The sequence below is a fragment of the Anas platyrhynchos genome, chromosome 12 (genome assembly GCF_047663525.1).
Source record: "Anas platyrhynchos isolate ZD024472 breed Pekin duck chromosome 12, IASCAAS_PekinDuck_T2T, whole genome shotgun sequence".
Lineage (NCBI taxonomy): Eukaryota > Metazoa > Chordata > Aves > Anseriformes > Anatidae > Anas > Anas platyrhynchos.
Genome location: NC_092598.1, coordinates 1963808 through 1986497, shown reverse-complemented (window position 1 = coordinate 1986497; position 22690 = coordinate 1963808). Strand labels below are relative to the sequence as shown.

At 56.0% G+C, this 22690-nt stretch overlaps 1 protein-coding gene across 5 annotated transcripts in view; it reads left to right on the top strand.

Annotated features, from left to right (window-relative positions):
- ZNF469 (zinc finger protein 469) overlaps positions 1–22690 on the top strand; it is a 220188-nt gene that overhangs the window by 150889 nt on the left and 46609 nt on the right. For 3 of the 5 annotated variants that reach the window (XM_072043895.1, XM_072043896.1, XM_038185622.2), the window contains one exon: positions 22527–22633. The gene's annotated coding sequence lies outside the window, so the exon portion shown is untranslated. Of the gene's footprint in view, positions 1–7441; positions 8168–22526; positions 22634–22690 lie in introns of those variants that run through there. The other 2 variants (XM_072043894.1, XM_072043897.1) reach the window with 2 other exon arrangements.

Genomic DNA, 22690 nt, shown 5'->3' with positions numbered 1-22690 from the left:
CTGCTTGCTTTGCTAAAGGGGATCATTTTGGAGACTACCGTGCCTTTGAAAGCAAACCAGCAAGAATTTGATGTGACTCAGTCCTGATCCCCCCAAATCCAACCAACCCCGGCAGCTCTCAGAGCCCCGTGAGCAAACAGAGGCACCGGGCAGCGACCCCAGGGATCGGGGCTGCGGCTGCGGGGCCAGATCCTGCCCGGGGCTGGCCGGGCGCAGCTCCCCGCTCATGCATGTGTTCTGTTCCTTTCATGTTTTTTATTGCGAGCAATCATGATTTGCACGTTAATACAATATCATGATGATAATCTGGCAGCGGGCAAAGCTGGATGCGGCGCTGGAAAGTTCCTCCGTCTCCTCTTTCCATTATTCTTGGAAGGGAGGGCAGCGCGAGGCGGGGGCCGAGGAAGCCAAGGGAAGGGATTTATCAAGGAGGCAAGGCTGGGGACGAGCACCCATCCGTTTCAAATAAAAATGGTGTGAGCGGAAACGTCAAAAGGTGTTGCAAGAGCATGCTGAAGGGATGGAGAGTAGGGTAAGAAGTCAAGTGATGCAACTGTATTTAATTTTTTTTTTGCAGTCTAATTATTTTTGAGTCAGTATCACTTCGCCTTGCAAACCCTGACTCATGCCTTCTGCATGCTTGAGGCTGGCAAGGCTGGACGCCGTACAAAAATGTTGGACTCCAAGAAAGCCTGGCAGAGCGTGTGATTTCCCTAAAAAAAAAAAAAATATATAATAATAATAACCTGGGCTAATCCCCTCACATTTTTTGTAGCTTTTAATGCTCCGCTCCCGCGTGCTCCGTCTCATCCCTGCGCGTTGCCTGCGTAGGTGCGCTCCGGCTCCGATTTGCCTCCCGGCAATCAGCCGAGTTAAAAATTCCTCCCTGACCTTGCTGGGGTTGCTCTCTCTCGGGCTTGGCAAGCGTCTCGGAACCGTTCCAAAGCCCCACGTGCCGCGACTCGCCGCCGAGCCCCTCGGGGCAAGGGGGAGCTGGCGCAGGTGGGATGGGGAAGAGCGGCCGGGGCAGGAGATGCTGCGGGGCCGCGGGGCTGTTGGAAAGTTCGGCAGGAGCAGGCTGCGAAGGAGCGGTTTGGCAGCCGGCCACCGCCGCGTGCTCGCTGCAGGTAACCTGCCCTTCGAGCCCGGCTTTCGCAGGTTTTCACCTGAAAAAAAAAAAAAAAAAAAAATTTTAGACAAAAATCCAGCGCTGCTTTTCCAGGCGGCGTGCCCGGAGTTTGCGCCGCGTCTTCGCCGGGCTGCTCCACACGTGGGGCAGGCTTGGGTCTGAGCAGACAAAGATTTTCCAATTAATTATTCCCCAGGTGAGATTTCTGGGGATGCCAGGGGCTGCTCTGCGCCCAGGGAGGGGTTTTCTAAGGGGTCAGCAGCAGCAGTGCCCCCAGTGAGATGACGATCCGGCAGCAGCCAGGTGCTCGGGCGGCACACACATCTTATCTCTGCATGGTTGGGATCATTACACCTGGAAAAAATAAAGGAAAACGGGGCAGCATCCTGGGATTTGACTGCTGCCTTGGAAAACTGAGGTCTGCAGCTCCTTGTTGAGCGGTGCTTCTTGCTTGGGAAGGGGTTGGGAAGGTTTCACAGGAGCAGGGGGTGCAAAATTGGCCCCACCTGTGGCTGGTGCCTGGGGCAGGGACGTTGCCTGCGTGGTGGCACCGTGCTCCTGCCTCCCACCCTAGGTGGGATCTGGAAGGGAAAACACCTCATCTGACCAGGCTTAATGTGTTCATTTCCCTTCCAAAATCAGGCAATAACGGCGTTTTTATTAGAAATCAACCATTCTGACCTAGCACCGACTTTTCCCCTGTTGTATATGTCAAGGAGTGAAAATTACAAACCAACCTTTTACAAAATATCCCAGAAATGGCTTTCTTTTTGGCTGGCTTTGTCTGTCCCATCTGGCGGGATGGTGGGGAGGGTCTGCTTGGGAAGCGTGGATGTGGGTGAGCGCTGAAAAGTCCGGGTGTGCTCAGAGGGGAGCAGCTTTTTAGGGTCAGGTATGGAGGGATGGATGAACTAAATTGCTCCGAATTCTCCTAAAAATGGAGCAAAATGCCACTTCTAGAAAATTCACCAAATTTCCTTTGGCTCTGAGGTTAATAAAGCAAGAAACAAACCCCTCTCCCTGTCCACGACCACGTGTGTTTCTGAAAGACACAATTTCTCCACTCCGTGCTGGAAGATTTCCATTTCACGTCTTGGGCCAGCCCCAAAAAACGCCTTTTTTTCCCCAATTTTGTGCCCACCCCCCTCCACCTTTGCCTCGATTGCTTTGGAGGACCACAAGGGTCGAAGGATTTTAAATTAAATGATACCAGCAGCGGGACAGGAGCCGAGCAGGTCGTGCCAAGCCCTGTGCAAAGAGAGCAGGAGGTTTGAGCTTCTTTGGGCTGCAAAATGGAAATCGCCAACGCTGGCCGATAATCTGGGCATGATTCACGCTCTGGCAAAACGTGCGAGAGCTCTAGGTGTCAGTGAGAGTCAAGCCTTTAAAGCTATTTTAACGCGCTGCCTTTTAATGCAATTTCCTTTGTTTGTAGTGGTAGGAGGCATTAAAAAGCTGCCAAAAAAAAAAAAAAAAGAATGAAAAAAGAAAAAAAAAGGAAAGAAAAGAGGAAGGCAAAGACTAGCACAGCTCTTGATTTTTGAAAATGCTTAGAGGTGGCTCTTCTTCAGGCTCTATCAGATGGTGATGCTCTGAGATGTGGGAATGACACCGAGGAGAGCCCGGTGGGTGCCAGGGAGCAGGAGCAGAGGAGGTGGCTTTTCCCAGCGCCCTGGTGCTGGTGTCTTGGCTCGTGCTCGCTTCCAACACTGGCTCTGGTGACACCAGGACAGAGCTCATATGGGGTCGGTGCTGGACTGGGCTCCAGAGCATCACAAAGCTCGGTCCCTGCAGCACCACGAGCCCTTTTCTTCAAAGAAAATGCATCTTGGAGGCCGGCTGTGAAAACCTCGGCTCTGTCTCCAAGTTTGCAGCTTTTCCAAGCATTCCTCCATCAAAAAACTTCTTCCTGCCAACCTTCATCAGCTGCCACTGTCTGAAGTGATAGGAGGCACCAAACCCTGGCAAAAGGGTCAGGGAGGAAGGTTTGTCCAGCTCCCGAAGGGTGAGGACAACATGCAGGGAATTGTTCTGGGGTGCTGAAACACGTGCACATCCCAGGATGGGGACAGCTGCCTGGGTCCTGTTAAATCATTTCCCTTTCTCAGCCACCTTGAGGCATTTGGAGAAGCTGGGGGCAGCGACAGGACAATAATGAGGGCTGGATCCATCCCTTTGTGGTGCTTGCTCCTCCGGCTCTGCAAGGCCAGCGTTGGGTGCTGGGGTCGAGGGGTGAGGGTCTGTCTGCAGAAGGTGCAGGAAAAAGCTCTGGGGATGGTGCCCAGGATGGGTTTCTCCAAGCAGCTGGGAGTCAGGGAGCTCCAGCACATGCCTTATTATTCCTGCTGGGTGACTTCCAGCTTTTTGGTCGGGTTTCACGTCTGGTCTCGGAGCAGTATTGTTGGGATGCTTTTGTCTGGCTCATCCCACTTCAATGCCGTCCCGGAGCATCTCCCCACAACACAGAGGTCACTGAATGCCTCCTCCCTTCTCCAGCAACCATGTGTACGGTGGCTGTTGGGTTTCTAGGAAGCTACCCCATCCTTTCTCCTCCGGCTTTTCATCACCGTTGGCGCAGGCTGGAGCCCATCCACGGGCTCGTGCTCAGCTCTTGTCCTACCAGCAGCTTTACGAGCAGGTTCCAAAGGCTGCAGAGCACAGGAAGGTGAATGCAGTCACATTTGCAGAAGCCCCCTGGGAGCTCGAGCTCCCAGTTTCAGGACTGCAAAGGGACCAGGAGGCATTAAGAGAGTCCCAGGGAACCAGCTGGGAGCATCCCATGGAAAGCGCTGGCGCACATCACCCTGGCATGCGCACCGCTCTCACTGCTGCTTACCTCTGTCTCCCTTGTGATTTCCTTCTCTCTTTTTTTTTTTTCTTTTCCCTGAATGCTTGAGGCTTTAAATAGCAGCAGCGGAGCAGATGCTGTGCCAGGCAGCAGCTGGCGAGGAGCTCCCCACTGATAGCCGAGCCGCGGCCGTGCGCTCCCTGGGTGTCCCTGGCACCCGGCCACCTGCAGCACTGCAGCGTCGGCGGAGCTGCTGGGGGAGCCAGCAAGGAGACAGGCAGCGCCCTGGGGCCCCGAGCCACTTGTCACCCACCTCCCTGTCCCCTCCCTGGTCAAGATTACGCAGGGTGGGAAAGTTTGGTGGGCACCGAGCATCCACGCTTGGTTTTCACCCATTGTGGTGTCCAGGAGAAGCACGGCTGATGCTTATGGGTTGTTCTGGAGGTGCAGGGTTTTGGTCCTGTCCTGGCACCAAGCAGGACAGCTGGGGATGCCCCACGCTGACACCTTCCCAAGAAGCTTGCAGCAACATGAGCAATGCTGTAAGAGGGAGAGCCTCGGGAGTGACCAGGCAATAAAGTCCCTCCGAGTGGCAATCTCCTGCAGCTGTGCTCAGAGCCCTCCTAGGGAGCTGTGCTGCCGCTGGGATTCATTCCGGAAATGTTCCTGTCACAGAAATCCCTCTTTAATTGCTGCTGGTGGCATCGTTACAGAGCTCTGGGGAAGCAGAAAGGGGTCCAAGCAAGGGGAGGAGCGGAGGGAAGCAGAAAGCCACTTGGTGCTTCAAGCAGCACAGTCGCGCTTGCAAATTGCAAGGCTGGGGTTGCACTCGTGCCCCCTTTGGAGGGCTGATGCTCCCAGGAGAGAGGCCCCAGAGCCTGCAGCTTCCCCGAGCTTCATGAGCACAACCGTGAGGCTGTGGACGCCCGGACTCAGAGGCCAGTATCGAACATCTGGGCCTCATATCTCTGTTTACCGCAGCCTCCTTCAGAGCGACGTTCATGGCACGTGAAGTCATTTGGCATCCTCCCTCGGAGCAGAAGATGCTTTCCTAAAGAAGAGAAGTGCGTCCTTCCTCAATTCACAGCCCTGCACAGTGTGCTCCCCGCATCCAGCTTGGTCTTTGCATCCGTTTGGCTGCGAGGAAGGCACAGAGAAGCAGGCTGCGTCGCTTTCGGCAGCGTGTGAAAGCATTTTCCCACCGCTCTCCGTTGAGAAGCATGATTTAATTAACATTTTTATATGTTTATTATTTAAGAGAGCACATGCTGCTGGTTTGGGGATGTGTTTTTTTTCCCGGTTTTCCCCAACTCATGCTCATTGTGAAACAGTTGAGTCATGCTCCGTATAGACGGGAGGGAAGGGGCAGAGGGAGCGTGGGACAGACAGGGAGCACCAACCATCCCCACCTGGCAGGGCTAGGGGTTATGGAGCTTGTTTCCACACACAAAACAAGTCAGGAAGAGCCTAAAATCCTCCCCTGCTAATCCACGCTAGCTCTCAAGCAGAGCAAGAGCTGAATTTCTTGTGGTTACCCCACAGGTGCAAGCAGGATGCGTGCCCGGGCTCCCTCCTGTTGGAGCACCTTCGCTTGGGGGTTGTGGTTTTGAAGCCACTGCCTCCTGACATCCATAAAAGAATTGTTGGGAGTGCAGGGAGCAAGGCTCCGTGTGCATTGCTGTCCTGATGTTTGCTGTGTTGTGGCCTGGCTTAAAAAAAAATAGAAAAAGAAAAGAAAAAAAAAAAAGCCAAGCCATTTTTAGTCGCAGCCCTTTAAGCACGGGCTTACCCTCACACCCATGCTGGAGGCTCCCCCACGCCAGCGCTGGAGACTTTGCTCATCGCAAAAAAAGTAAACATGTGCTCTAGGGCTCTGAAAACAGATAAAAAAAAAATATATCCCGCCCTGGAGGAGAAGGATAAACATTGCTAAAATGTTATCGTTTGTGCAACTGCGCTCTGGGTGCTGGATGCGGCCACAACCGCAAGGGCTCCTTCCCTTGCACGGGAAAGTGCCTGGGAGCTTGGCTGGGACCAGCTGGAGCAGCAAGCAGATTTGTTTAGCATCCTCTGCCCTTATCAGCATAAACAGAGCCCCCGTCTTCTGGGGGGGTGACCGGGGGCGTTTGACCAGACAGCTGCTGGTCCTCATCTCAGGGACAACTGCAAGGTGGGTGCTGGCAGCTCCTTGGTCCCGTTGACCCACGTGGCACCAGCAGCAAGGGGGTGCTGGAACCCCCCTCTCCCCATTTCCTGACCCTCTGTGGCTGGACCCAGGTCCCAAAAAAAGGTTGTGTGGGGTGGGCACCCGCTGGGTGCTCCCTGGCTCATGGCACACGGCGATGCGCCCTTCTCCCTGGAGCCAGGGCAGGATTTCTCCTTGTAGCTGGAGCAGAAAACCCGCGCTTGGAGCTGGTCTCGCTCTCCTCCAAGAGAAGCCGTAGGAAGCAGGGGAAGGTATATAACCATAAAAATAATCGCCCCCAGAAGGCTTCTGTGGAGGGGCCTGGGGCTGGCAGTGGTGTGCGGCCTCTCCGTGTCTCTCTCCGGGGCTAAAGATAGCCGTGTCTGCAGCTGAGCCGTGAATCAGTGGTAAAAAATGTGGGTCACCTCCTGTGTGAAGAAATGAACGTTCAGAGACTCATCCGCTCCTGACCTCATTTTGCTGGGTATGAATCAGGCCCCAGCCCGCCGGACCCCACAGCTGCTCCTGCGCCGGCGGCTCCTCGCTGGGTTACCCGGCCGCACGTCAGCCCTTTAGTAAAAGCTTTTTGGGGCCGGTTTGCTCGTTATAACCAAAGGGGCGTTAACTGGGTGAGAGCGCAGGCGTGGGGGGTTTTATTCCCGTTTTCTGGGGAGCAGAGCTGGGGATGGGCAAGGTGCTCGGGGCAAGCACCGAAGTGGTTAAACCCGGCGTTCCCACCCCGTGTGCGCGCACACACGTGTGCACGGCCACGCACCAGCACGGGTGTGCATGTGTGCACGGCTGAAGCATCCACGTGTGCAGGGGCACGGGTGTTTGCGTGCACAGAGGGAGCATGGGCACAGATGTGTGTGTGCAAACGCTGCTGGGCACCGGTGTGCACACACAAGGAAACTCCGTTGTCCATCATCACGGGGTGCACAACCAGTACGTGCAGCCAGGTACCCACCAGGCACCCAGGGCAGGCTGCACACAGCCTTATCCAGTCTCTCTTTTCTTTTTTTTTTTTTTTTCTATCCTGCTGTTGCAAAATCCACTCCCGTTTTTCTATAGTTCAAGTAAAACCTGACATGGACTCCAAACCAGCAACAAACCACGGTGTGAAACCGTTGGGCTGGCACCTGGGAGCCCCGGGCACCGGCCTCGGCACTGCCCCATGTGCCCAAGCTGCTTTGTGTGTCTGCGCCCTGCTCATTTCTCCTCTTGCCCAGCTTTTCTCACCACATGAGCTTTGCTCTGCTCCCCCTGCACTCCAGCATGCAGCGGTGGCACTGCCGGAGGGTGGCACCTCGTGGGACCTGCCTGGGTGCCACCACCCCGTCCCATGGGGACACACACCGCGACGGCTTCATGCACCCCGTGCACCCTCTGCCCGAGCTGCCTTTAAATAAAACCATCCCGGCTCCGCGGGGGGAAATCTCGTCCCCGAAAGTGGAAGGGCTCTTTCCTCGCCGAATCCGCCTGTGCTAAAAGGTCCCGCGCGGCAGAGGAGCGCTGCGGGTGCGCGCAGGGCGCACAGCGCAGCCCTTTAGCTGCAAACCTCCCCGGCGCACACCGCTCTGGGAGCGGGGCTGAGGTTGGGGCACGAAGCAGTTGGAGTTTTTCCTCCCCCCCCCTTGGCTTTTCCTTACCCCGCGGGGCTTCGTCTTTCGAAACCCCGGAGCCAGGAAATAGTTAAGCGCTAGAGTATTTTGATTAGCAGAGCCTTAAAGTCAGTAAAAGACAGTCAGAGAGAACTATCAGGAGCATGCTAATGAAGTGAAGTCATCAGCAGACACCAGCGAAGGATTCATGCCTGCTCCACGCCGTGTCGGAGCGCTGGGCTGCACGAACGGCCGCGCAGGTGGACGGGGGCTCGCAGCGAGGCGACGGCAGCGATCGGGGCTGTGCTGCGCTCCCCTGGATGTCGCGCTCCTTCGCTCCGGCTCTGCGCCTCGCCGGAGCCTGATGATATTTCCAGCTCCAGGGGAGCTGCGGGAAGACTGGAGATAGTGCAGAGAGAGCCTAGAAAAAACAGCAAAGGGCAGCTCCTGACTCCGAGGGAAAGGTGAGGGAACGCTCTTGGAAAATCCCTTTGGTTTCTCTGTGTCGCCGCTGGATTGGGGAGATGCCGGGGGTGGGGTGAAGGGGACGATTTGGGCTTTTTTGGTGGCAGCAGTGGTTGGAAGTGGCGGCGTTGCACACTCGCTCTGCTTCTGCAGCCAGAAAGTTTCCTCCGGTGCCGGGATCTCAGGGCTGGAGATGTCCCCGTGGGGCCGGAGATGCCCCCGTGGGGCTGGAGATGCCCCAAGCCCTGCGCCGGGCAACAGAGCTGGCAGAGCAGGGGCAGATCCTGCCCCCTGGGGACACCAAATCCCACAAGGAGCACCGAAACCCAGCTGCCTTTGGGGATCTGCAGCCCCTCTTTGAAAATACGTCGGCGATTTTAATAACGTTAACTAATGTTGTCCTCCTGCTTCGGGGCTTGGCGGAGAAATTGTGCGAAACTTTTCTCATCCTTTTTTTTTTCTCAAAGCGTGCGCACGTTAGCATCGGCGGCTCGCGGGCTCGGGTCCTACCTTTTCTGTAAAAACAGCTTTCGTGGAATAAATCCGAAACCTAGGGCAGAGAGGAGTTTCAGTTACCCCGTTGCCCTAAGGCTGCATCCAGCAGTTCTTACGCAGGCAACTCCAACGCTGGAGCTGATGACTCGGCGATGTTGTTTAATTTACAAAAAGGCGCACCGTGAAAGCATGCATTTGTGTTTATGGTAAACGAAAGAAAAATATGCAGAAGAGCTTTCGCTCCTCGCCAGATGTGATTAACCCCTTCGAGGCGATGATGAGCTCGTGCGACGTGCTGGGGTAACGCCGGCGACGAGCGCACGACCCGGCCGCTGCCGCGAGCGTAGCGCACGGACGGATTCTCCGCCGCTCTCCAGGTCGGTCCCCAGATTTGGCGTTTTCTGCCTCAAAATAGTTTTAATTTTTAGTGTTGCAGGGACATCCCGGCTTGTGACACTGAGAGCTGTCAAGGAAGGCAGATGCCCAGCTTCTGGGTTTCTGTGAATTCCTGCGATGCGCTGCGTTTCTAATAACGCCGCCTTAAATAACATCCCTCGAGTTTATCCCCGCTATCGCAGCATTATAATGTCAGAACCCAATCTTTGGGGCCCGGGGACCTCCGGCGAGATCGGCGACACGATTACTTTTTAATCTTCTATCCGAAGCGTCGTGCTTCCTTGGATCCAGTTCTATCTGGAAAAAATCTTAATGAGGGTCACTCCAAAATCGACCGGGATTTGCCCTTGCACGTGGGAAATGCAGCTCCGGCCCCACGCTGCAGGACAGCATCTTCGCGCCCAGCTCGGCACCTGGGGACATTGCGCAAGCTGAGATTTTCTGCTGCAATCGTGGCTTTAATTAAATTGAAGAAAAGTGAGGGAGGGTTTCCTCGTGCTGCCCTGATGGGTGTGAGCCGGTGTCCCACGGAGGGACCCTGGGTGCGGACAGTCCCCGGTGACCCCTGGGGAGGTCTCCTGGGTGCTGGGACCTGCTCGTGCACGGCCCCCCTGGGCTGCCCTGTGCTCTCGGGGGGATATTTGCTGAATACACCCCAAATTTTGTGTTGTTTAAGGCAGGGTCTCGCGTTGTGCTGCAGCCAGCAGGCGTGCCAGGAACGGTTCCGCTGCTGTGATTTGCGCTGCGGTTTCTCTGCGTTGCGCTCGGGACCGAGGCACCCAGGGACCCAAAAGTCCCTTAGCAGGAGCTGCCCCCAATCCCAAGGCCCTTAAACACCCTCAAATTGTCCGCCGGCCACTTTGGCTGCCTGTCCTTGGAGGAGAAAGGTGTTAAAGGGCCAGTGGCCCACTACTAAGCAACAGTTACCAACAACCTTAAGCAAATAAAATGTGTGAGATTATGAAAACAGGGGAACTGCAGCTGATTCCCAGCATCTCTGCCGTGTGAGTCAGTAGTGCATGGCTGCTGCTCCCTGCTCGTTCCTAGATGACAGCATCCACACATCAAATCTGCTGGCCCTTGGAGATTAGACATCCCCTAATATTTATGACGGTTTCGAATAACGCGCATTGCTCTGGCTGCTAGATAACACGGGCAAGAAACTGGGATTTACGTGTTTCTGTTCTTAGGGCTTTTTTTTTTTTAATAGCTTAGTTACCGGGCAGTTCAAGTGCCCTGAGCTGTTCCTGTCTGCGTATTGGACCGCGGCTGCAACCCCCAACCAGTTTGTGCCACCCCACTGCAGGTCAGGTCCTCGAACCTTGACCACGTGCCAGCTAGAAAATAATTCAGCTGCTGAATTATTGCCTAGGAGCAAGGAGGGCCTCATCCCGGCGGTGCTCGGTGCTGGGTTTTGTGCAGAAACTCGAGGTCTGGGTGGCGCAGGGAGGGTTTCAGCTGCAGCTTTCCTGCTGCAGGCGCTGGGTGAGCGGTCCCAGGAGCTCATCCACCTGGCCATTCCCCGCTCTCCTGGCAAGGTGTGTTCCATAATTTAGAGGCTTTGGGGGACTTTTCCTGCTGCAGCAGCCAGAGCTTCTAGCTCTGCCCCGTGTGACAGCACAGGGAGGGTGGCCGGGCTGCCACCTGCAGCGTTTCCACCTGCTGGCCTTGGATTCTGCAAGGAAAAGTGTCGGCGTTTGCCATCCCGCGGGCTGTGTCTTTGATTTTCCCGAGGTACCAGTCACTGTGGTAGGATGAGGATGGGATTTGGGGGTGGTGGAGGGGACCTGCAAGGTGTCCTGGTTTGGCTGTGACCTCAGATAACTCGTGTCCTCTCTGCAAGATGGCCCCTTGGGGATGTGTGCTGGGGGTGTACCATCAAAACATGGAGATCCTTGCACGAGAGGCACTAAAAACGCACAGAAAAGCAGAAGAGAATTCCTCCAGGAAAAGATTTATTTTATTTATTTTTTTAAAATCTGCTTTTAAGCACATCCCACAGCACAGAGCCCGTCTCACCTCGCCCTGGGAATCCTTTTCTTACCCTGCACACCACCACCCGTTTTCATCCTGCTGGTCCTTGCTGTGCTTCTGGATGCTGCCTCATGCTCCCAGCCCTCCTCCTGCCTCCCCCGCTGAGGCTCGCCCCGAATTTTGGGCTGTCACCTCCCCGGCACACTCGCCTCTTTGTGCACAGATGGTGCTTGGGGACAGGATGGAGCCCTTCAGCCCGGTGCCACCTGGAGCCCCTTCTCCCATTGCTCTCCATCATCTGCCATCAGGACGAGGACTCCGTGGCCAAAAGGGTTTTGCTGAAGAAATGCCAGGGATCTGCAGGAACCTGGCACTGCTCCCCGACCTGCTCAGCACATCCTACACCAGGGGCATCTCCTGGAGGCGCAATGAAGGCAAGGCTCAGAGTTTCTCCACGAGCTTCCACCTCCTTTTCCTCTGCAGGTTGAGGAGTGTCAGGGGCGAGCTCTGGCACAGGGGACACCAGGACACCAGGACATTGGCTCTGTTGCTGGCAGGGCTGTGGCTGTCACTGGCTGTGCAGGTGGCTCTGGGTGCAAAAAAAAAAAAACAGAACTCGATTTTTTTTGCTCTACTGTGCCCATGCCTTTGGTGCACAAAAGTCCCTGCAGCCCCGTGCTCCGGCACAGTGCTGGCTGCAGCGCACAGAAGTCGTTGCACAGGGCACATCCCTGCTCTGCTGCGGGGATTTTTCTCTCTGCTCCAAACTTTGTGATGTTTTAGGTCCGTGCTTCCCAGGCGCAGCAACCCAGGCAGGGGGCACCTTCCCCAGGGCATCCCCCTTGGGGGGACACGGCCGGGGAGGCTCCGAGAGCGGCTTTGTGCCGGCAGCCCGGCTTTTTGGGGCTGGAAACTGAAATCCTGGAGTACAACATCGCCACCTGTTTGCCACATGCGAACATACAGCAGGAGAAATCCCGCCAGGATGCGCCCCGCAAGGATAACCCCATCGGGATGCGTCCCCATCAGGATGCGTCCCCATCAGGATGGACCCCATCAGGATGAACCCCATCAGGATGAGTCCCCAGATCATAATCCCATCAGGATAATCCCATCCGAATGAGTCCCATCAGGCAGCCCCTGCACAGCCGAAGTCAGGGCAGGAGGGAGGAGAGGAGGGGATGGATGCAGGAGGCTCTGCTGGTCCCATCCTGGCACGGACACTGCAGTGCTGGTGCCGCTTCTCCTGCTTCCACACCCTTCCGTGCTCACCCGGAGCCCTTCACCACCAGGTTTTTAATGTGTTTTTTTTTTTTTTTTTCTACCCACATCAAGAGGTTTAAGCTCGACAAGGCCAAGTCAGTGAGAGCAGGACATGGCAGGCTGCGGGTACCCAAGTGATGGATGCTGCTGCGGCATCCCCTGGGAGGCTGCTGGAAGATCTGCTCTGCAGTGGCGGCTCAAAAACCAGGGGGCTGTAGCAAAGGGATCCCCCCCTGCTCAGCTCTCTCCCTCAAGCCAAACCCCTTTATGGGCTTCCCCTTTCCCAAATGCTCATGGATTTCCTAAAGCTGGGACTGGTGGGATGGAGCTGAGGTGCACTCAGTGCCCGCTGCGTCATGCTGGGGATCCACAGATCAGATCATATTGAAGGCAGTCTGCTGTCAAATGCAGGGTCTGCTCCCCAAAACCCGCTGCTCCTGCTGGAAAAGGAAGATGCCCTGGAGAAGACCAGGCTGTGGGGTTGTGCTGCGTGGAGCAAGGCTGGGGCTGAGCGTCAGGGCACTGGGCTCACCCAGCTCCCTTCATTCATTTTGCTGGTTTTCAGTGGATATTTCGGATATCTGGCAATGCACCGAGAACCTACACACATTGTGGGTTTATCTCCCTTCACCTCGATGCTACAAGCTGATTTGTGCCTGTGCAACACCTACGGGGTATCCAAGTGTTTTGGACAGATGCTCCTGTGCTCCCCGTTTCCGTGATCAGCGTGTGCACGGATTAAGCATCACGCTTTTGTTTGAAAGAAGCCTTCTAGAAAATGATGCAACGAGGCACAGGCGTGTTTAAATTTGCGGGGATTTGAAATATTTAGATTCTGCCTATGGATTTTGGCATTTAATGGGGGGATCTTGAGTTTAAAGCCCCGGCTGCTGGCTGCGAGAGGGAGATGTGTGCACACTCACACGCATGTGCACGCACACAGGGGTTTTCTCTTTTGGAAAGTGCTAATGGGAAGGAGCCAACATAGATTGTTCCATTAATGGGGATTTATAGCACAAATCTGCTACTGTTTTGTCAAGACAAACAGAAATAAGTGGGCTTTTAGTGCTGGGAAAGCTGGCCCCGGGGCAGCGCGCTGTTTACTAGCAAAGGGCAGCTGCTCAGAAAAGGCTGCAGGGGAGCAGGAGGGAATAAACAGCAGAAGATGGAGACGAGAAGAAGCAGGATTTGAGGGAGGAAGGAATGAGATCAGGGGCACGGCCTCCAGCCCACTCCATTGAGCACGTTTTCCCCCTAAAAGTTTAGGTTGGGGAGCTGGGTTCTCGTTTTCCCCCCTTTTTGCTGTGTATTTTGAAAGCTGCCTTCTGCTCCAGGAGATGTGTCAGTGTTTATCCGAAAGTAAATAACACTCCATGCCCTGGCTTCCCCGGGGGAGGGAGAACATCACAGCGGGTCCAGCTGCGGAGCTGGCCTTTGCTGCTGCTCCTCAGAAACACGTGTCGGGAGGGTCTCACCTCCGCGGGCGGGTTTTGGGGAGAAAGGTCCAAAATTAGGGTCTGGTTTTGTGTGGGGGCACATGGGTCTGGTCTCCACCTTCAGCTGCCCACGTGGCTTTGGTGGGGCTGCAGCAGCCTCGCCTTGGTGTGCCTTAGGTTTGCTCTCCTTGGTTTTGAAACCTCTCAGGAGCCCTGAATCGATGGATCAGGGTCAAAGCTGTCACCCCCAAGGGGAATGGGCAGCCTCGGGGGCATGTGCCAGCCCCGAGGGTGACAGCTGGGGACAGGTCGATGCCTGACCTGTGGCCAGGCTCAGGTTGGGGCTGCGAAGTTTTGGAGTGAGCCTGTTTGTGCTGCGCATAAATACCAAATTGTTCTCCCCGCGCCATGCCTCATTATGCAAAGGCAAGTCCTAAAAAAATATTGCATTTCCTCTCTCGTAATTTGGAGGGAAAACAATTAAACAATTCCCCGGCGTTAGGCAGCGATTGTGAGGTGTCCTCTCAGCTCCCGTGCAGGGGAGCTGCCTGGAAAGGGGGAGCACCCGCGGGGTGTCCTCCTCCTGTGGGTGTGATGTCCTTGATGCTTGTGGTGCTTGAAACTCTGGGAAAAACTTCTTTTTATTCACACTCTTGTACAAAAAACAGGCAGAACTGCGCCGTCTACAATAAGACGTTGAAGAGGGTCTGCAAAAGGGAGCTGGGATGGAGAAGGAGGGGTGAGGGGAAAGTCCAAGTGAGGTTAGGAGGAATTGAATTTGGAATGGAAAAAAAATGGAAAAAAAAAAGGATTAAGTTCCATCTGGGCTGGTGGGCAGGCTCAGCGATTCCCCTCACCCTCGCAGGTGGCACCCACCAGTTTCACTTTGAGGCTGTGAGACTGGAAAACCCAACAGCAACTGGGTTGCAAACGGAAAATGAAAATTACTCAGCCCTGTCCCAGCATTGAGGCTGGTCTGTGAAAGAGCAAGAAATGGGAGAAGCCGACGTGGTGACACCTCTGGGCAGGTGGCCCCGTGGTGGCAGGAGTCGGGGTGGCAGGGGGAAGGTGGCCACGGCTGGGACATGGTGGTACCCGTGGATCCCTTCCAGCTCTTATTCCTTGAGGACACCCCAAAGCAGAGGTGTGCACCAGGAGTGCCATGGCCACGAGGCAATGCTAAAGCCACGGGAAGCGTGAATCCTCCTCCTGTGGACGCAAACCACGCAGCTTCAACCCAAGTACTTTCTGCACTGCTCACCTGCTCTTTGCCAGGGTCCTGCCAGCAGCAGAAATGCTGGAGGAGAAAATCCCATATCCTATGGGATGCTGCACCCCGGCAGCCCCTCGTGATGTGTGAAGCCATGGCCCAGGAGCAGGGAGCGTGGGGCTGGCCGGGTGCCCCCGCTCTCCTCCGCGGGTACAGGAAAGCCTTGAGCAAAGCGCAGCCACCTCCAGGTTGTGCCTATCTTGGCACAACCACAATCCGTCAGCATCTAAACAGCCAGAAAATCGAGCCTTTGAGTCTCACACCTGCGAGGTGCCGAGGCCTGGATCCAGCCCGTGTTTGTGCAGGGGAGGGGAGGATGCGCCGTGCGCCCTGCCGCCACCGCCGCTCCCCCGGCACCGCGCTGGCACTGGCCTCCCCCGGCTTGCAATTGCGAGGGAACATCGTGCTTCTAGCAGGCATGGCACGTATTTCCAAGCCAAATAAAAGTCTGACCGCCGTGCAGAGCAGCAGAGCTGGCGGCGGGCGAGGCAGGGCGGCGGGACACGTGCCAGCCCGGTGCCACCCCGCAGCGGTCCCCTTCGGCGCAACTGGTGCCACCGCTGCCGCGCGGGGACGTTTCGCTCCTGTCCACTGCCAGGTTTTGCTGGGTTTCCTCCCGCTGGGCACAAGGATGTAGTTTTCTGGCTCAGCGGGAGAAAAGGCAAGGCGAGCTTTGGTTGTTTTTATTAGACTTAAAAAGGAAGCTTTAAAGCAGACGTTCCTACGAGTTCTGAGCCCAGTCCGCACGTCGCAGCCGTGCCAGCACAGCCAAGTAGCAAAATCCTCACGTCGGCTGTGCGGCTCCCAGCTGCAGAAAGCTGGTGTCACCCAGCAGCCAAACCCTGTCCCCTGCTGGGGGCTTGTGCTGCTTGTTGGCCGTCCCCCCAGCTCAGCACTTCGAGCTGGGCAGGCCTTGGGGTTCCCCCTTTGCTCCCAGCACCGTTCCGGGCTGAAAAACTGCTATTCTGGTCCCAGAACTGCCCTGGGTGGGTGCCTTCGGTCACTGCAGGCTGTGCCAAATGTCTGGGGATGTGGAAGGAACGACAGGAATATGCACACGCACTCCTGTTTAGCCTGGCTCTTGTATTTCGATGGGGAACATCCTGGCTCTACTTTTGGACAATTTGGTACTTTTTGGCGCAGCAAACGTGCCTGTTGGCAAGGGGAGGGGAGGATGCAGGGTGCCGGGAACAGGCGTGCATCCTGCCCACATCTGGGCCCCAGAAAACGATGCTGTGCAGCCAAGCTGAGCACCTCACAGCCACATTTCTCAGCAAGGAGGAATGTCTGGGATGCTGAGATAAGGAGCCAGAAATGCAGATGATGGCATGGGGATGGCATGGTGGCAGGACAGCAGCCACCAGCCGCCGGTTCCGCTCCCCGCCTCAGTTTCCCTGCTCCTGCTCTGCTTCAGCACAGGGGTATCCTGCCATAGCAATGGTGAAAAATAAAATAAAATTAAAAAAAGAAGAGTTAAGGAATGGAAATGGGGGATTTGTGCTGGGCTGAGCTGGTGAAGCAGGGATGGTGCAGCCCAAAGTTGCTGCTCGTGGTGCAACGTAACAGCTCCATGGGGAGTTCTCGCCCTGCTCCTGCAACCACTTCACCACCAGCTGCCTCCTTGGGGTCTCCCTGAGCTCCCGGGGGCGGCTGTGGGGAGCACAGCACTTTTAGGGGTGGCCAGGGGCTGCTGGGGCACCGTGCTGGGGTAGGTACCAGCACAGCATCCTCGCAGCCAAACGCACACACCTCCTGGGGGGGGACTCGTGCCTCGGTTTCCCCATTGCAAGGAGGGTAGGAGTGCTCGGGTACATGCCCGGGACATCTGGCACGTCCCCGGCCGTGCTGAGAGCTGACAGTGACCTATTTACCTACAGCAGAACTTTCTGCTCCACTTGTTTGACCCGGCACCTTTCTGTTTGCTTAGAGCCGGGAACGTTTCCTCTCGGCCAAGCCTGGCGCGCACGCAGGTATGTTTGCACGGGCACCCGTGCCCGAGACACAGACTGCAGCTCTGTGCATCCCCGCTCCTCCACCTCCGAGGAATTTGGCCCCTTCTCCTGCAGAGCCATTGCAAAATTCACCCCCAAACGCTCCCACATTTTCCTTTGCCCCCCATCCTTTAGGCTGCCCAGCCGTCGGCTCGGGGACGGGCAGGAGAAAGGTGACATTGTTCTGCCCTCAGCGTCCCGGCTCTGTAGCTGCCTCAGCCATGCGTGTTTGCATATGTTAAAAATATTTAGTCCGCTGCTAAAAAAAATATTATGCCCGAGATCTGGGGCCAGCTAAATATAATGCCATCTATGTGTCCGTGGCGCGGCGAGCCGGAGGCACAGAGGGGTACTATTTGTGGTCGGAGCGCGGGGCTGCGCTGCGAGCTGCGCTGCTGGGATGCTCCTGTCTGCAAGAAATGCTTTCATCCCCCCTCCGAGGGTTTATCCCCCTGAGGGTTTATCCCCCTTGAGGGATGAGGGGCATGGGAAGCTCTTGGCTCTGGTTTGGGGCTTTGCACCTCGTGCTGCTGGTGCTGGTGCGTCTCCGTGCCCGGGGTGGGGATGCACGGGGCAAGGTGGAAAAGGAGTTCAGGAGGTGTTGGCTCTAAGAAAAAGGAATAAAAGTGGACCAGGGGATGGCACATCGCAGGGATGAGCCCTGCTCCCCAAAACCCCCTGTGCACGAGGTGTTTTTTTGGAGATGGGTGCATGGCACAGCAGAGAGCACGGAGACTCAAACTCCTCTCCTGTGTGCCATGGATCCTGTAAGGGCAATTTATGGCCATTCCCAAGCTCGCTCGGGCTTTCCCCCTGCTCAGGCTGGGAAGAGGCTTCCCGAGAGGTTCCAGATAAAGAATCTCGAGCCAGCTGAGCGTGTGGGAGGGTAAACATTTCCCTGTAGGAACATCCCCCAGCGAGAGGCAGGAGAAAAGGGTTTGTTCTGGCCGCGGGGGGAGGACGGAGGGGAGCGAGGCCGGAGGCTTTCTGGGCAGGAGCATTAAGGAATAATTTCCTCCACTTTCTACAGATGTATTTATTTTTGAAGTGGGAAGAGGGGCTGGAGGGGGGTGAAATAATCCAGGGCAGAGAGCGTGGAGGGATCCTCGTACCCCGTTTGCTTTTGCTTTCGGGGGGATTTTTTCCCCCCTGCAAGTGCTGGGCGAGGCAGGAGGCAGCGGCCCCGCACACTGCGGCCATTCACGGCGGGCACGCTCGGGCCGGGAGGAGGATCATTTGTTCACGATATAGCCCGGGTAAAATGGGCTGGTTGTCTGAGCGGGGACGGAGCGTAATGTATAGAAGCGCGAGCCTCAATACGCCCATTTATTAGCGGAGCCCTTCGCGAAGCGGGCCGGTGAATAAACCATACAGCTCGCACAAAAATGTAAACGTTCGGGATCCCTCAGAGACATAATTACAGGAAAAAATAAGGACAGCTTGTCAGCCTTTGGGAAGCAAGGCCTCCCGCTCCCCTCCCCGAGCTGCATCCCGCTCCTCGCCGTGGCCCCGGCCCCGAATTAATCCCGCTGATTAACGCCGGCCGCCTCTCCCCGTCCCGCGGCGTGCGCCTCGGTGCGCCGGGCGCTCGCATTCCTCCGGCCCGTGTGCCACCGGCTTCCCTGGCCCCCAGTGAAAGGTTTCATTCATGCCTCCTCGCTGCCTTCTAGAGTTACCACACCCTGGGCCTCCGCTCCGCAGCGTCTCTCTGTTTTCCTTTCATTAGCAGGATTCCCAGCTTGAATGTCTGCGAAGGGCTGGGGAGGGATGCTGCGACCGGCTTGGCATCGGGGCTCTGCGTGGCTCTGCCCCACGCTCCTGCCGTTTGCCATCAAAAATGCTCGCTGTAATCATAGTTTTTATTATTATTATTATTATTTTCCTCAAAAATCTAGCTAGAAAAGCCACTCACAGCTCTGCCCCATGCCTCAGTTTCCCCACGCACAGCCCGCGCGTGCCCGGTTCCCACACCCCACTGCTTTCACCCACAGCAGCGATGGTTTTGGGGGCCTTTGGAGTGGGACACGAGCGCAGCCAGGAGCATCACCGATAACCTTAGATGGTTTTTTTTCATTAGTCTTTGCCCTGTGTGAGTGTGCAGATGCGGGACGAGCAGCGGGTGCTGCCACACGTCCTGGTGCCACCCCAAGTCCCTTGCAGGGTGGGTGGAAGAAGCCCCCTGCAGGAGTGGGATCGGGGCATGGCCATGCCCCAGCAGCCCGCGGTTTGGGGTATGGTTTCCCTTCAAGCTACTCAGCAAAGCCTTTACAGGAGGAAGATGAGATGAGAGCAAGAAAAAGAGTTCCTGAGGAATCCGTGCTCGGGCACGGCGGGGCGCAAGGGGCGGTGATCGGCGCGGAGCAGTGACATGCGGAGCAGTGACACGAGGAGCAGCCGCAGCTTTTGCCGCCCCCTCTGCCCCCCTGCAGATGAAAGCAGCCTTCCTGGCCCTGCTCTCCTGCTCAGCAGCCAGCTTTGTGGGGCCGCTGCTTTTCCGTGGCTCTGTCCCTTCGTCTGACCGAGGTGGTTGTCCTCTCTCCGTGTAAGGGTGCAAATACGAGGCGTGGATGGGTGTGTGATGGGGGGGACCCGGTGAGGAGCACCCAGGAGGTAAAGGGGCTTTGGAAAGGCTCCGTCCCTTCCCCAGCAGAGGTGAAACCTGGTGCCAGGACCCCACGGGTGCTCCCCGTGGCTTGGCAGGGCTCCTGCACCCTCTGCTGTGGTGGGGACGGCGTGGGCTCCTTCTGTCCCCCAGGGATGTGTCCCCACAAGCTTTTAACAAGGGCGGTAACTGCTGCGTGCCAAGGCTTCAAAATCTCCCTTGCAGACTTGAAATAAATAGAGTTGTTGGGTATTTAACCTGCTCATCTCACTGATCAGCCTGCACAAAGGCTTCGCTGCTACCTGGCTGTGTTGCCCAGTCTGGAGCCACCGTCCAAAAACGCCCCCAAATCCTCGCAGCAGGACCCGGGGTGCCACTCCCCATGTCCTTGGCGCAGGCACAATCTGCCTTACCCTGCTCTCTGACTTCGAGCCCGTAGTCGCTCGGCTTGTGGTTTTGAGAAGCCTGAAATAAAGAACGAGCAAATGGCAAAGATGAGTGGTGCTGCCTGCGCCGTTCCCAGCCGTGAATCAGCCTCTGGCTCCGTGCTGAGCTTTGGTGCTCAGCACCTGCCCCGGGGCCATCTCAGGACTGCTCGGCCAGCCCGTGCTCTCCAAATCTGTGTGAGCGTGGGCTGCGGATTCAGACCAACATCAGGCATCCATGGTGCATGTTATGGTCAGCCCAAAGCCTTTTTTCACCCCATCATTCGTGCAAACATCATTTGCTTTTGTGTAACAGAAGCTGGGGTCCTCACCACCTTGGGGGGAAAATCACGGCTCCTAGGCAAGAAGTGAAGTCCAAGTCCTGCAAACGATGGGCTGGGTTTTATTTTGATCCAGCCCTATCTGTATTTTCAGCAACGTTTATTAGGGAATTATTTCATGTAGAAAGATGCACCTGGCTTTGATTTATGTTACACGAGAAACATCTTGGCCAGAGCAAAAAGCACAGAGCCTAGCGAGGAGGGGGACACGAACGTCTTCTTTTATGGTGCATAATGAGACGTTTGCTCTGCGACAATTATATAAGTGGTTTCATGTTAGCGGATTCAAAACAAATCTATGAATACAGCATGTATTTTAAAATTCATTGTTTTGCCTCTGAATGAGTCTCCTAAAAAAGTCCCCGCCACGGATCCGGAGCCAGCTCGCTGCTAGACTGGTTTCAGCCCCAAGTAGCTCCGCTGGCTTTGGGGAAGTTCCTCGGGACTTACCTCATGTGCTAAAATGAGCTTTTTTTCTGCCTTCATCCCTCCTGCTGGATGTGGTGATGTGCTGGGGACCGCATCCGTGCAGTGTTTCGTGGTGACACTCGCCAGATAGATGTTAAAGGCTGGCGTCGTGGTGCTCTTCTTCCTGGAATCTGGCATCCTATGGATGCATGGAGGCTACAGAGGGGCTGTTTTAAGGGTTTTTCCCCCAAAAGTGGTGCATCACATCAGCCAAACCTACAAAAAGCCTTGCACAGGGTTACCTTTGAAGGCAATAGCCAAGGTGGTGCCGAAGCCTGGGGGCGCTGGGGGAGCCGGGCTGGTGGCACGATGGTGGCACGAGCCCGTCCCCATCGCCCCCATCATATTTGGAGCCAAGAGGCTGGAGGCGAGCCGGGCAAAGGCAGCTTTTTCAGCCCCTTCCTTCTGGTTTTTATCAAAACAGGCCTTTGCTGAAATTGCGCAGGCCTTTGGAGAGCTTTTGGCCCAAACCGGTGCGCGTTACCCTAGAGCAGGTTTCTGCGGGACGTGGGGCGTAACGGGAGCGAAAGCCTCGTGCGGGCAGCGTGGACGGGAAGGTGTCCGAGGGCACGGCCGAGATTTCACTACAACGATGAAAAATGCTTGCTTGCTTCTGGGGAAGAGAAAAACCAGAGCGAGAGAAAGATGTTAAATACGAGTAACTCAAAACCGTGCGCGCTTTATCGCAAACGATGTCCAAAAGTTGCCGGAGCCACGCTATTCCCACCCGCAGGAGCCAGCCCGGCTTTTCAAAGGCTGCTCGTGGAGGTTGCTGTAAATAAACTCGGGCTCGTCCGGGGGCTGCCTGGACACCGGCCAGGCGAGGGTTTGTGCTGAAACTCCGCGTGATGGCCGAGGTGAGGATGACAACTGATTCTCTGCGCTTCGAGGCGCTGCGGAAATAATCGCCGCAACGCGGACGCAGTCCACGGAGAGTGGTGCCGACCCCAGCCCGGCTTCCAGGCTTTACGCCCGCTCCCCTCGGCCTCTCACCCTCAGGAATTGGCTTTTTTGGTTCTTAACTTTTCACACGAGCAGGGGCCAAACTCGCAGGCGGGCAGGGCCTGATCCTGCTCGCCCCGGGACGGCCGCAAATCGGCCCCAGCCGCCGGGAGGGCAGCGGGGTGGCTCTGGATTTACTCGGGTGTAACTGGGAGCAGGCTGCTGGTGCGGAGGATGTGTGCCTTTGATATTGTAACCTAAAACTGGCAGCTTTCCCTGCTCTGGCAGGAGTTGAGAAACATTGCCATATGAGCTGGTTTTCCAGAGGGGCCTGAAAATGCAATCCATTATCTGATATTTTGGAGCAGCTTTTTTAATTAAGGCTCTGGCTAAAGGGCTGATTCGAGAGGTGTGTGGGGTTTTTTTTTATTTTCTTGTCCTTAGGGACTTGGCACATCCTCGCGTCTGTCACCCTCCCGAAACTACGGAGTCACTTTTCCTCCCGTGTCATATTCGGAGCGGAGCCTTTTTATTTTATTTTTTTTTTTCCCTTTTCATTTTTTTTCTCTCTCTTTTTTTTTTTTTTTTTTCCCCTACCAGAGGTGCAGATAAATCATTAGAGCCTCCGCTCGGCTCGTCTCCTTCTCCCGTAGCCCAACTTCTGTGCGCTACTGGCTGGTGCGGCTCGGAGGGGGCGTGAGCAGCGCGGCTCCGTGCCTGTGGTCAGTAATGAAGACTTCTCTTTTTATACACAGATTACGGAGGAACTGCACGGGCTGAGACGGCAGCTCTTAATTCCCCGACTTTTTGAATTTCCAGCCGAGGAGAATGCAGCCCTCCCCTCCGGCTGGCTTATGATGAGGTGAGTGAACACCCTTTTGGCGTTTGGGGGCTCGCTCCCCGATGGAACATAAATATT